The 14,230-nt window shown below is 37.0% G+C and overlaps 2 long non-coding RNA genes across 4 annotated transcripts in view; one reads left to right on the forward strand and one right to left on the reverse strand.

Annotated features, from left to right (window-relative positions):
• Positions 1 to 14,230, forward strand: part of LOC309822723 — a 262,605-nt gene that overhangs the window by 114,095 nt on the left and 134,280 nt on the right. The window lies entirely within an intron of this gene.
• The window catches only part of LOC309822722, a 68,437-nt gene that overhangs the window by 37,168 nt on the left and 17,039 nt on the right, over positions 1 to 14,230 (reverse strand). The window lies entirely within an intron of this gene.

The raw sequence follows: 14,230 nt of genomic DNA on the forward strand, positions 1-14,230 counted from the left end.
GTCACTTTAAGACTACTTCCTTATCGCTTCAGCCCGGTCTCCCCCAAACCCACCTACTTTCACAGTGACCTCTTTATCAATCTCTCAGAGTTTCGGGTTCAGTTCAGGTAAGGCTCACACAAGGGTAGTTTGCTTGAGTCTCAGAGGACTAGCTAAAAGCTGTTGTGACAATAAATGAATCCACAGTCTTTTCCAAGATACCCACAGGCATTTCAACTATAGGTCTACAGGGGCACGCTTGCACACCAGGCATTGTCTTTTTTCTTACAGCATGTGGTTTATAGCTTATTTGAGGGCACTCTATCAGTAGAGCTATGCATGGCTAATTTCCTAAATTGTTGTCTTTAACAAGTATCTGCAAATGTGGAAAGAAAGACTTGTAAAGAAACATATTTCTAAGACTAACTTGTGATAAATACCGTGTAAGCTATCTGGAGTTCCTGAACAGTATTCCAAATATCTCAATAATTGAAAACATTTAGCAAATAGGCCTAAGGGTTCCAGATGGTATTCTAATCAAATATATAATAAGCTGATTTAGAAAATCTCCCGTCTGTTTTTTACAAATTGCCTGGTAATACACTTGAAATAATACATGTACCATTTTGTCTCAGAGTATAATAGTAGAAATAATGAGTATAATACAAGGAGAGGGAGATTTTAGTTTATGAGAAAGAACTTCTAGAACTGTGTTGACTAACATGGTAGCCACCAGCCACATGTGGTTATGGAACACTTGAATGTAGCTAGTTAAACTGAGGAACTGAATTTTTTTTAATTTTTATTTTATATTGGAGTATAGTTGATTTACAATGTTGTGTTAGTTTCAGGTGTACAGCAAAGTGATTCAGTTATACATATACATATATTCTTCTTCAGATTTTTTTCCCATATAAGTTATTACAGAATATTGAGTAGAGTTCCCTGTGCTATACAGTAGGTCCTTGTTGATTATCTATATTATATATAGTAGTGTATATCTGTTAATCCCAACCTCTTAATTTATCCTTCCCCCCCACCTTTCCCCTTTGGTAATGATAAGTTTATTTTCTAAGTTTGTATGTTTCTGTTTTGTAAATAAGTTCATTTGTATCATTTTTTTGATTACTCATATAAGTGATATCATATGATATTTGTCTTCTCTGTCTGACTTACTTCATTTAATGAAAATCTCTAGGGCCATCCATGTTGCTGCAAATGGCATTACTTCATTCTTTTTTATGGCTGAGTAATATTCCATTGTATATATGTACCATATCTTCTTTATCTATTCCTCTCTCAAAGGACATTTACGTTTCTTCCATGTCTTGGCTATTGTAAATAGTGTTGCAATTAACATTGGGGTGCATGTATCTTTTTGAATATGGTTTACTCCATATGTATGCCCAGGAGTGGGATTGCTGGATTATATGGTAGCTCTATTTTTAATTTTTTAAGGAACCTCCATACTGTTCTCCATAGTGGCTGTACCAATTTATATTCCCGCCAACAGTGTAGGAGGGTTCCCTTTTCTCTACACCATCTCTAGCGTTTATAGTTTGTAGACTTTTTGATGATGGCCATTCTGACCAGTATGAGGTGATACCTCATTGTGGTTTTGATTTTCATTTCTTTAATAGTTAGTGAAGTTGAGTATGTTTTCATGTGCTTTTTGGCCATCTGTATGTCTTCTTTGGAGAAATGACTATTTAGATCTTCTGCCCATTTTTTTGATACAGTTGTTTGTTTTTTTGATATTGAGCTGCATGAGCTGTTTGTATATTTTGGATATTACTCCCTTGTCAGTCACGTTATTTCCTGGAAACCTGAGCCAGCTGAATACTTACGTCCTTCTCAAACCTACCTCAATCCTGTTTCATTCAACCAACCAATCATTCATTCATTCATCCTTTTAGCATGCATTTATCAGTCATTTATTGTGTTTCATGCACTTTGCTAAGCATTGGCCCCTGATATCAAGATGGAAGTAAAAACTAATTTAATATAAATAATAAATGTTATCATTGGTGTACAGGGATACCTCATTATGCTTTAGTTTTTTTTATCGTGCTTTGCAGATACTGTGTTTACAAATTGAATGTTTGTGGCAACCTAGCATTATCAGATGATGTTTAGCATTTCTTAGCAACAAATAAGTTTTTAATGTATGTACATGGTTTTTTAAGATGTAATGCTATTGCAGACTTAATAGACTACCGTCTAGTATAAGCATAACTTTTATATGCCTTTGGAAACAAAAAGTTTATGTGACTAGCTTTATTGCGATATTTACTTTACTGCAGTGGTCTGGAACTGAACCTGCAATATCTCTGAGGTCTACCTGTATATAAACCACAGTGTTAAGAATGTCAGAGAAGAAGCACCAAGGTCTTTTTTTGAGGAATTGTCATTTGAGCTCATCCTTGTAGGGTAAGTAGGAGTTTTACAGATGTCAAGGAGAGAGGAGGGAATGTTTGAAAGAAAGAAATGCAAATGCAAAACTGGTAGAAGAGAACTACCACCAGAATATTTGTGGGACTGAATGTCCAGTGTTTCTTTTACTTAGACAGCAGAAGGGCAGAAGATGAAGCTGGATAAGAGAAAGGATTGTATCATGAAGGGTCTAACACACCATTTAAAGGACTTCAGATTTTACTTTGTGGGCAACAAAGTCACCGACAATTCTAAACATGGTTTTATTTTTTTAATTTATTTTATTGAACTATAGTTGATTTACAGTGTTGTATTAGTTTCTGCCATACAGCTAAGTGATTCAGTTATACATAGATATACATTCTTTTTCATATTCTTTTCCATTATGATTTATCACAGGATATTGAATATAGTTCCCTGTGCTATACAGTAGGACCTTGTTGTTTATCTATTCTATATATAATAGCTAAACATGATTTTATAAATTTGATTATAAAAAATTATGGTTCGGAAAGATCATTTTGTTGATTCTGAGAATAAGAAGTGCTTTTGGCTAGAGGTAGAGAGTTTGGTAAGCTATTGCAGTGGTTCTGGCAAGAAATGATAAGAGCCTAAGCAAGAGCAGATAACTGCTAAGGGACCAAGGGAGCGCTGGGTAAGTCTAGGCTTGCAGCTTGGAGAGGTGGATATATACAGGTGCCCTTTACCAGGGCACGTAAAGGAGACAGAGAATTGGAGAAATAATAACTCAGTTTTGGGTATTTGAGATTGAAATACCTATGGGAAGTCCAGGTAGAAAAGTCTGTATGTTATGTTATCAAATAAACCAAATAAAAATGCAGAGGAAAACATATGAATAACTGTAAAACTTTAACCATCAGAAGAAAAAAGAAAACAGTATGATTTTATCTCAGAACGAATGGTCTTAAAAGTATATTGTGAAAATAAACTCAAAATGGATTAGAGACCTAAATGTAAGACCAGACACTATAAAACTCTTAGAGGAAAACATGAGAAGAACACTCTTTGACATAAATCACAGAAAGATCTTTTTTGATCCACCTCCTAGAGTAATGGAAATAAAAACAAAAATAAACAAATGGGACCTAATGAAAGTTAAAAGCTTTTGCACAGCAAAGGAAACCATAAACAAGATGAAAAGATAACCCTCAGAATGGGAGAAAATATTTTCAAACGAATCAACGGACAAAGGATTTATCTCCAAAATATATAAACAGCTCATGCAGCTCAATATTAAAAAAACAAACAACCCAATCCAAAAATGGGCAGAAGACCTAAATAGACATTTCTCCAAAGAAGACATACAGATGGCCAAGAAGCACATGAAAAGCTGCTCAACATCACTAATTATTAGAGAAATGCAAATCAAAACTACAATGAGGTATCACCTCACACCAGTTAGAATGGGCATCATCAGAAAATCTACAAACAACAAATGCTGGAGAGGGTGTGGAGAAAAGGGAACCCTCTTGCACTGTTGGTGGGAAGGTAAATTGATACAGTCACTATGGAGAACAGTATGGAGGTTCCTTAAAAAACTAAAAATAGAATTACCATATGATCCAGCAACCCCACTACTGGGCAGTATACCCTGAGAAAACCATAATTCAAAAAGACACATGCACCCCAATGTTCATTGCAGCACTATTTACAATAGCCAGGTCATGAAAGCAACCTAAATGCCCATCGACAGACAAATGGATGAAGAAGATGAGGTACATATATACAATGGAATATTACTCAGCCCTAAAAAGAATGAAATTGGGTCATTTGTTGAGACGTGGATGGATCTAGACACTGTCATACAGAGTGAAGTAAGTCAGAAAGAGAAAAACAAATATCGTATATTAACGCATATATGTGGAACCTAAAAAAATGGTACAGATGAACCGGTTTTCAGGGCAGAAATTGAGACACAGATGTAGAGAACAAACGTATGGACACCAAGGAGGAAAAGCAGCGGGGGGAGTGGGGGGGTGGTGTGATGAATTGGGCGATTGGGATTGACATGTATACACTGATGTGTATAAAATTGATGACTAATAAGAACCTGCTGTATAAAAAATAAATAAAATAAAATTCAAGAAAAAAAATGTGTTGTGTACTTTGTCTTGCTTTGCAATCAAGGAAATTTAAGTGAAGATTTAATCTAATTAATGTTCTGTTAAAACAACTGCAGAGAAAGTTATTTATATAATAAGAAAAGATTGGCAGCACCCTAAATGAGCTATATTAGGGCAATGGTCAAGTAAATAGCAACATGTACCATCTTTGGAACATTACATAGGCGTGGAAATTATATTTTGGAGACTATTTAATCAGTAAAATAGTCATGATATGATGACAAGTAAAAAAGCAGGATACAAAACTGTGTAAACAGTACAATCCTAATTTTGCCAAAAATATATGTACCTAGGAGTAGTATTATAGGTAATTTTGCTTATCCCCTTGCTTTGCTTTTATTAAATGTTTTACTCTGAAAATTAATCAAAAACATTAGAGAATAAATAGTTCATATAAAAGAAGTATTCAATTCCACTGAATTTAAAAATTATATTATTGAGTTATAGGTAAAAATAAAACTGAAATCCATTCAACAACCTCATTTTGGATGTGAATATGGCATATTTTAACTTCCTGTTACTATTATCTTGGAAGCAGAAGAGTTCACTTATTTATGCAAATTAATATACATGCTATTTGCAAATTATAAGATTACCAAAAATTAAGGAAACCTTTAACTTTATCATTCAAACTAGGACAATTTTGAGAATGAAAGGGTCACTAATAATTATTCTGGACAACAGGTACAAATCTGGACATATGGTCACACATTCACTTGGATTAAAATTTAAGGCCCTATATTGTGAATAAAATGTTGACTTTTAGCATTATTTCATTTCCTTTTTTGTAAGAGTAAACATTTCAAGGGTAACACGTATGAATGAGCTAAATCACACAGTGGCATGTATAGGCAGCTCTTTTTGACAATAATTTTCTCACTCAGTAGATTGTAAAATTCAGGTTTGAAAGGAACTCATTCATCCTTGATGCGTTGATATAATAGGAGGAGAAAGAAAAAGGGTAAAAATCCATCTGTTTCAAAAATGATTTATGTAAAAATCAACTATAATTCAATAAAAAGATATTAAATCAATAAAAAATGATTTGTGTCATTTAGGTTTTTCTGAAGTTTATAAACTTCCATTTGAAACTGAAAGGTGGTGTGTAGTGTAGGTCAGTATAAAGGTGGTGTGTAGTGTAGGTCAGTATACTTTAACACATTAACACAGACCTTTAACACATTTTATCTTCTTGTTTATCTCCTAAACACTAAGATGGAAAAATTTTTTTAAGAAAATCATTCACAAATGTTAATATCTGATGCTCTACGGTTGCTGTATTACAAATGACATAAAATTTCACAAGAATTGATGTGACTAAGTAGAAATTCATAAAGTCATTTAAATAGTTAAGATTTGTATCAACTTCTGTAACTACTGAAAAAAAAAGTCTGGATGGGGAAAGCACTTTCATAAACAGATGAGTATCCTAAATGCTACAGAATGCATGAAAAGGATCGTGTCTCCTCTCTGTTAATTAACACTGTTATAAAGAGGTGATAAAGGAAAGAAAAACCCAACTGTCCGTAAGATCATACACTTACATTTATGCACAGTACTTTTGATTCTTGGATAGAACCAAAATCATAAGCTTCTTAGCAGCTTTCGTAGTTACATGTAGCTAATAATATATTAAGTGCATTGTGTGATTTGCTTTTACCAAAGTATCTTGAACATTATGGCAAACAAGCTTATTAAATATTACTTTGTATTTTAGAATGAAGTTTTGATGGTACTGGGACTAATGGGTAGAGGGAAACTATTGTTTATCTTTTATGCTGCACCATAAAGGGAGACAGGCACTCAAAAAACCTTATTTCTGTTAAATGTTACAAAAATATGAGGGTCAGCTTTATGTACGAGAAACCTGAGAATTAATGTATTTAAGTGTTATTGTCAAGGACTAAAACTAAGTATTTCAAGCCTAAGGCATACATAGGCTTAAAAAAAAGCATTAGAGACAGAAGAAGCCCCAAGCTGGTGGAGTACGAAGACCCTGAGCTCACCTCTTCCAACAGGTACACCAAAATCACAACTACTTACAGAACAACTATCTATGAGAATGACCTGAAAACTAGCAGACAAGATTTTCTAAAGCTAAAAGTATAAAGAAGGAGCCACATCAAGATAAGTAGGAGGGGCAGAGACACATTATATGCAAGATCTATGCCCGCAGTTGGCAACCCACAAACGGGAGGAATATCACAGTTGCAGAGGTGCTCGCCAAGGAGCCAGGGACCTAAGCCCCAAATCGGGCTTCCCAGCCTGGGGGACCTGCACCAGGAAGATAAGCCTCCAACATCTGGCTTTAAAAACCTGCAGGCGGGCTTCCCTGGTGGGAACATACTCCCTAGGCAGTATGTTTTTTGACAGTGGTCTTAGCAATATACTTTCGGATCTGTCTCCTCAAGCAAGGGAAACAAAAGCAAAAATAAACAAAAGAGACTACATCAAACTAAAAAACTTTTCACAGTGAAGGAAACCATCAACAAAATGAAAGACAGCCTACTGAATGGGAGAAGATATTTGCAAATGGTGTATCTGATAAGGGATTAATATCCAAAGTATACAAAGAACTCATGCAATTCAACAGCAAAAAAACCAACAACTCAATTTAAAAATGGGCAGAAGACCTGGATAGACTTTTTTCCAAAGAAGACATACAGATGGCCAACAGGCACAAGATGCTCAACATCACTAATCAGGGGAATGCAAATCAAAACTACAATGAGATACCACTTCACACCTGTCAGAATGGCCATCATCAAAAGGACAGCAAATAATAAATGTTGGCGAGGATGTGGAGAAACGGGAACCCTTGTGCACTGTTGGTGGGAATGTGAATTAGTGCAGCCACATACTTTTGGAAAAATGTATGGAGGTTCGTCCAAAAATCAAAAATAGAAATACCATATGATCCAGAAATTTCATTTTAGGGTATTCACCCAAGGAAAACAAAAACACTAATTCAAAAAGATATGTGCACCCCAGTGTTTATAGCAGCATTGTTTATAATAGCCAAGATATGGAAGCAACCTGAGTACCTATCTATCTATATATCTATCTATGTGTCTATCTATCTGTATATATATACATATATACACACACACAAAAATGCAATATTACTCAGCCATAAAGAAAAATGAAATCTTGCCATTTGTGAGAACATGGATAGATCTAGAGGGTATGTTATCATGCTAAGTGAAATAAGATAAAGACGAATACCATATAATATTACTTATATGTGGTATCTAGAAAACAAACCGAACCAAACCAAAACAGACTCATAGATACAGAGAACAAACGGGTGGTTGCCAGAGGGGAGGGACGCAGGGGTTTGGGCATAATAGGTGCAAGGGATTAAGAGGTACAAACTTCCAGTTATAAAATACAGAAGCCACAGGAACATGGTCAGTAACAGCATAATAACTTCATATGGGGACAGAAGGTTTCTAGACTTACCATGGTGATCATTTGGTAACGTGTATAAATGTTGAGTCACTATGTTGTATACCTGACACAAACATAATATTGTACATCAACTTTATCTGAATAAAAACACCGTAAATTGTCAAAGTATGTGCAACTAAATTTGTAGGATAAATATAATTCACCTTTGAAATATCTCATGGGTCCATATATCCCTAATCTCTATAAAGATCTCTATGCAGTTAAAAGTTTAAAATAAGGTTGTTTTATGGGCTTCCCTGATGGCGCAGTGGTTGAGAGTCCGCCTGCCGATGCAGGGGACACGGGTTCGTGCCCCGGTCCGGGAAGACCCCACATGCCGCGGAGCGGCTGGGCCCGTGAGCCATGGCCGCTGAGCCTGCGCTTCCGGAGCCTGTGCTCCACAACGGGAGAGGCCCACGTACCACACACAAAAAATAAATAAATAAAATAAAAAATAAATAAAATAAGGTTGTTTTTTAACAGTAGAAATAAGTTTATGGTAGAATAACATTATTCTATCCACTTTGATAATGATCTTCCTAACTGAATATCCATTCAAAAGCCCCTATAAAGAATTAAATAGATTTAAACACCACGTGAAAGCATGAAAACCAGTTTTGTGTTATTTTTATAATTCGTAAATAGTTTAATTTTTAACGGTGCCCTGGGATGTGAACAGAGAGACAGTTCATGTGGCCAGGACATCATGGTGTGACTGGAAAAGAGGGGCAGTTTGGTGGAGGGTGGAGAGCAGTGAGAGGGCACATGGATTTGAATCCACATTTTGCTATAACCCGTTTTCTGACTTCAAATGGATCCTTGGTGGCCTCGTTCCTTCCTGTAGATGATTTCTGACTTCCCACCCCCATAAAGTCTAAACTTCAAAGGAAGGAACTCACAAATTAAAACGATAACCAAGTACATTGGAAAGACCCTGAAGGCAATAATGATAGTAGTGATGATATTGTTATAATGCTCTCTAAGGTTCACCCGAGCTTTGAAAGTAAAATACTCTGTGGTTTCTTCCCAGAATTGTTATGAGATGGTAACTAGTACTTAGTAGGCTGGTCTGCGATTCCATCCACTAGAGGACAGTAGTAAATGTGCACAAGCTTATTCTTTAAAGCCATAGTGTGACTCCTTTGAAATAAAACCTGTCTTGCAGAAAGATGCTATGAAAAGAAGCACATAAAAAACCAGGGTCATTTTTTTTTTTTTTTTTTTTTTTGCGGTACGCGGGCCTCTCACTGTCGTGGCCTCTCCCGTTGCGGAGCACAGGCTCCGGACGCGCAGGCTCAGCGGCCATGGCTCACAGGCCCAGCCGCTCCGCGGCATGTGGGATCTTCCCGGACCGGGGCACGAACCCGTGTCCCCTGCATCGGCAGGCGGACTCTCAACCACTGCGCCACCAGGGAAGCCCCAGGGTCAATATTTTGAATAAAGCCACAACATTAAAGGGTTATAGAAATTTCTGGTCTAGTAAATATTTGAATATTTACTAGTGCGTAAATGGGCAATTTCTTCAGGACCAGCTCCTCTGTAAGAAGTCAGCTGTGTTGAGAGTGATAGGCCCCTGGAGTCATCATCAAGTATGCAGCTGTGCCTGCAATGGCAGTGAGGTGAGCCGTGGACAGCCTGGGGCTGCTCCCAGCCCAAGACAGGCTCGAATCTCCTCGGGGTGTACCACATACTTTTTTTTGTCTCTGCAGCCCAGCCCAGCATTTTGTGTGCAGTAAGTGCCTAATCAAAGCTTGTTCTTCAACCCTAGCCATCTCTGGACTTGGTTCCCTGTTTTGCCACTTCTCAGATTTTTGATTTTTGGCAAGTCACTTAACTTCTCTGACTCAGCTGGTGTTGGTTTTGTGGATTCAAGAATTTCTGAGGACCCTTTAACATCCTCAGTTATGAACTTAGCCATCTCACCTTTTGAGATATTTTATGTATTTCCTTGCTGCCCTTCCCTGCCTGAGAACAAATCAGGCGTTTAATTATGCTTCTTAACACATTTTCGTCCCAGATTATTTCTTTTTCTGATATAGAGTTTCTGAACAGGTAAAGTAAGTTCAGTGGCAGGTAGACTGCCTAAATGTGTACCTATGAGTATATGTCTTAATCTTTCTGAGACTTACATTCTTAAATAGCAAATGGGGATACTATCTCAGAGTGTTGCTAAAGATTAAAATGAGATATGATATTTAAAACACAATGGTAGATCTTCGGTCGACTTCTCACAAATATCGGTTCTCTACTCTTCTCTGACAGATCTAATAGTCTATGATTATGTTATCTTCTTTTCATTTATAGGTAGGAATTTATAGAGAATTCCATTAAAATAGACAGTTTTTAGTACATGGTGGGTCATACGGTGTCTTTTATAATATAATTACCAAATATAGAAATGTCTTAATATCATAAGACACAAGTAAGCAATAGTGCCCCTTCTCAAGAAAAAATCATTATAGTAGAATTCTAAATTTTCTAAAATGACTGGAATAAATCAACATGTGCCCCGTGTATTGGCCAAATTTGGTAACAGTAATTTTATTGATGAATCTGTAATTAAAGATAAATGTTCTGAGTTTTAAATTATATGTGATTGAAACAAACTCTTCTTTTTATAACATGCTTAGTCACTCTGTAATTTCCTGCACATTTAAGTGTTCATTTTGTTAGAATTAGCATATATTGTCATCCTTGCTCCCAATGTTATGGGATGAAAACAATTCCAGTGTCTGAATCATTTATCCATTAGTGACAGTGAAATAAACCCATAGCTGAAATAGAATTAAGAAATTAAGTGTTTTAATTTCAACAAAGGCAAAATGACAGACTGGTTTTGGAATAGCTGTTCGCCAAGCATAGATATGACGCCTGTGACCAATATAGACAGGACATTTATTATTTTCTGACTTTATAAGTAAGCGGGGTTTGTGAAAATCCCAGTTCTTCTTGCTCCATCATGAGAAATGCAGAGGTGATTGGACAACTGGGGCTTCTGCTTCCTACTAAGAGCCTACTTTCTGTAAGAATCAAATAGCGTCAATAGACCTTGAAAGGCCCGTGGAATTGGGCATTCACTCAAAGTACAGAAACACAGAGATTTTTTTCCTTTACCCAAAAGTTGCTCTGTGTTTCTAGGCTCTCTCTGTCTCTCTCAATTTTATTCAAGGTTTTTTCTAGAATGGATTCTTCTTGGACGTAAATGACTGTAAAACATTTTTCAAGGAAATGTCTTTTTGGGTAAATGCAGTCACACCGTAATAGAGGACACAGACTGTGTTTGACTTGAGCCAAAGAAAAGAACTTCCCTAGATACTCTTATATAAACCAGGTGCATAAACAGAGCGCACTGTGACAAATCTACAAATTCTTGAGGGGCTCAAAATACAAGCTAGATGCTGAAAAACCAAGATACGAATGCTAAAGTGAGGCATAGTCTTTCCTGTAGGGGAGGTCTATTAGCAAGAACCTCTAACATAGAAGACACGATTTCTCTCTTGACAATTCCCTAATATTTCCAGAGCTAAATACTTTATAGCCTGGTCTACCAGTGCTTCACAGCCATGCCCTACCCAAACAGTACAACTTTGTCCTTGTTACTACTAGTGCCGTCCATACCCACATTCCATCCCCACCCACACTCACCATTTCCAACACTTCCTTCCCTGAGCCTTTGGTTGCTTCCTCTGCCAGAAATGTCTGTCTCCCGCTTCTGGTGAACTGTGACCCAACCCTCAAGACTAGCTCAAATGTCAATTCTGAAATCAGTAGCTTTGTGGGAATCTCTTCTCCCTACCCCCAAGCAGAATTAAGTTCTTCCCTCCTCTGTACTCCTTTAACCCTGGTGTTTGCCTACACAAACGTGGCACTGGACACATCGCATTACTACAAAATACATGTGGTATTGCCAGTGCCATTGGTTTTATACTTTCCTGCATGTGTTCATCTCCTCTACTAGCCAGTGAGTTCTTTGCTTACATACCCTCACGATCCAGGGCCTGGGACATAGTAACCATAAATCAAATATTCTCAACAGAATTTTTAAAATCCATGCCATTCATGTGCACAAAAGTCTAAAGTCTTCAGAGTTTCTACCAATCTGTAGTTTAAGAAAAAAGGAAAGAGGACTGTGTCACCTTTGCATATATTTGTTCTTTGAGTATTTGTTTATTTACTGATGAATCATCAGGGTACTTTTAACATTCAAAATTGAGTTTATTGAACTTGGCAAAGTGATAAATTCATTTATTTCCTTCTATTTCCCAAGCTAATGGCTGCGTTTGTTTTTTTTTAAACTCCTTTTTGAAGGAGTAGACATTTATACACATAGACAGTTTGTTGACTATCAAGTGTGTTTTAGATTTAGGTTCGAGACACGCAACTTGTGGGGAATGGAGATGCACAAGGGTCCAATGGAAACATATAAGTTAAATTTAAAGTAGCTTGAAAGTCTGCCTTCTGTTGGTAGATCATAGATTCATATGAATTGTGAAGTGATATAATTTAATGTTAGAAAATACCAGGGTTTTTTCCTCCATAATTAGAATGACTTGGAAGTGGAGTGGGTTGGAGAATATTTAGAAGAGAAGAGACAGGGAAGATAAAATTGTTGAGAGAAAGTCTTGGCCGGATGGTTAGATGTGGGAATTAGAATCAGAAAGAGGAAAATCCCATCCAACAAATATGTATAGACATGGGCAACGGGGTCCTAGAAACAAGTAACTGCATTAATAATTAACTAACATATTAAATTAACATTAAAAAGCCTAAAAAATGGTTGCGATTTTGACACCCACCTCAGGGAAATTGCTCCATTCTTGCAAAAGAGAGGTGTCAATCTTTTTGTAGAAGTGGCTCATTTCTTAGGTTCAATGGGAGAACCTGCCCTGACTGGAAAGGGCCTCTTCAGTCATTCCTTATTTTAGGAACAGGAGTTACTGGGCATTTCAGCCAGAAGGGACAGTCAGAACACAGTCTCGTTGTGATGATCAGTGAGTGGTTCAGTGTCCTAGAGGGTAGTGCTAGGAGAAGGGCTTGGTTGAGATGAAGCTGGAGAGGCAGAAAGGGCCAGGCCCGAGGCTTGATTTGCTGCATAAAGACAAAGGGATCCGGGGGAAATACCTGCCGTGACTCGGCTTCCTGACACGGTCCACTGTGCAGAGAGATGGGATGGTTGTGGACATGTGCTTTCTTTTCCAAAAAAGGTTAGAATGTTATTTTCTGGATTTCTCTAGTTGTCAAAATTTGACAGAGATAATCTTCTGAAAGCATTTTATCTCTGTTTTCATAAAATGTTTATAAATGTATATAACTGTGTTTCAGGTCTTCCAGTGTGAGAATACCACAAGGAGCTTTCTGGCAATTATAAGGAGCTGTGCCACAGCTGTGTGCAATAAAGAGGGTGTGGTTTATAGGACGTGCAAAGCTATTTCCAAGAAATAAGATTCTGCTTAACAGGTTTAGACACAAATCTTAGCTGCACAAATGGCTAAATATACTTGGTTATGACAGGTACAAAGAGTCATTTTGAGCCAGTGAGGTCACCAACTTCAGTGCAAAAGAGGCTGAGAGTCAGTTTTAGCTATTGGCAGTTATGTTTATGAAATGCACCCCAGACTGGGAAGGATGCTAGCTTTCACTTGCCTTGGTAATACTTAAATAACATGAGAGAATGTGGGATACCACGTCTTCCAGTAGCTCCAGTTAAGACTTTCTGTAATGATAGGTTTCTACTGAAATAATGAGCTTAACCACATTTGCTCACAAAAGCCCCATTCTTTATGGGTCAAAACTATAAATGGTACAAACAGCAAAAGCAATCATTTGTTAATCCATAAATCTGTTATCTGGATGTAATTTCCATTGTCCTTCATTCAGTTCTTAAAACAGTAAAAACATAAATATAGCTCCTCAGTTTCTTTCCTTCCTTCCTACTTCCTGCCCTACACACACACACACACACACACACACACACACACACACAGATACGCAAATACACACACATACAGAGGTGGGGAAAGATAGTCCTTCCAGAAATATTTCTGATGGCACATTAAAAAGGGAGTACCTTTGGCTTTTAGACAAACATACCTTTTCCAGATTACAGATTCTTCCCAGACAGGTTTAGACACAAAAACTCAGCTACCAACTGATTGCAGTAGGTGAAATTAGGTCTCTGAATGTGTTAGTTTGGTGTTTTAGAATTCTTAACCTAGATGTATGTA

Source organism: Grampus griseus (genome assembly GCF_964374135.1).
Source record: "Grampus griseus genome assembly, chromosome: 5".
In the NCBI taxonomy this organism is placed as follows: domain Eukaryota; kingdom Metazoa; phylum Chordata; class Mammalia; order Artiodactyla; family Delphinidae; genus Grampus; species Grampus griseus.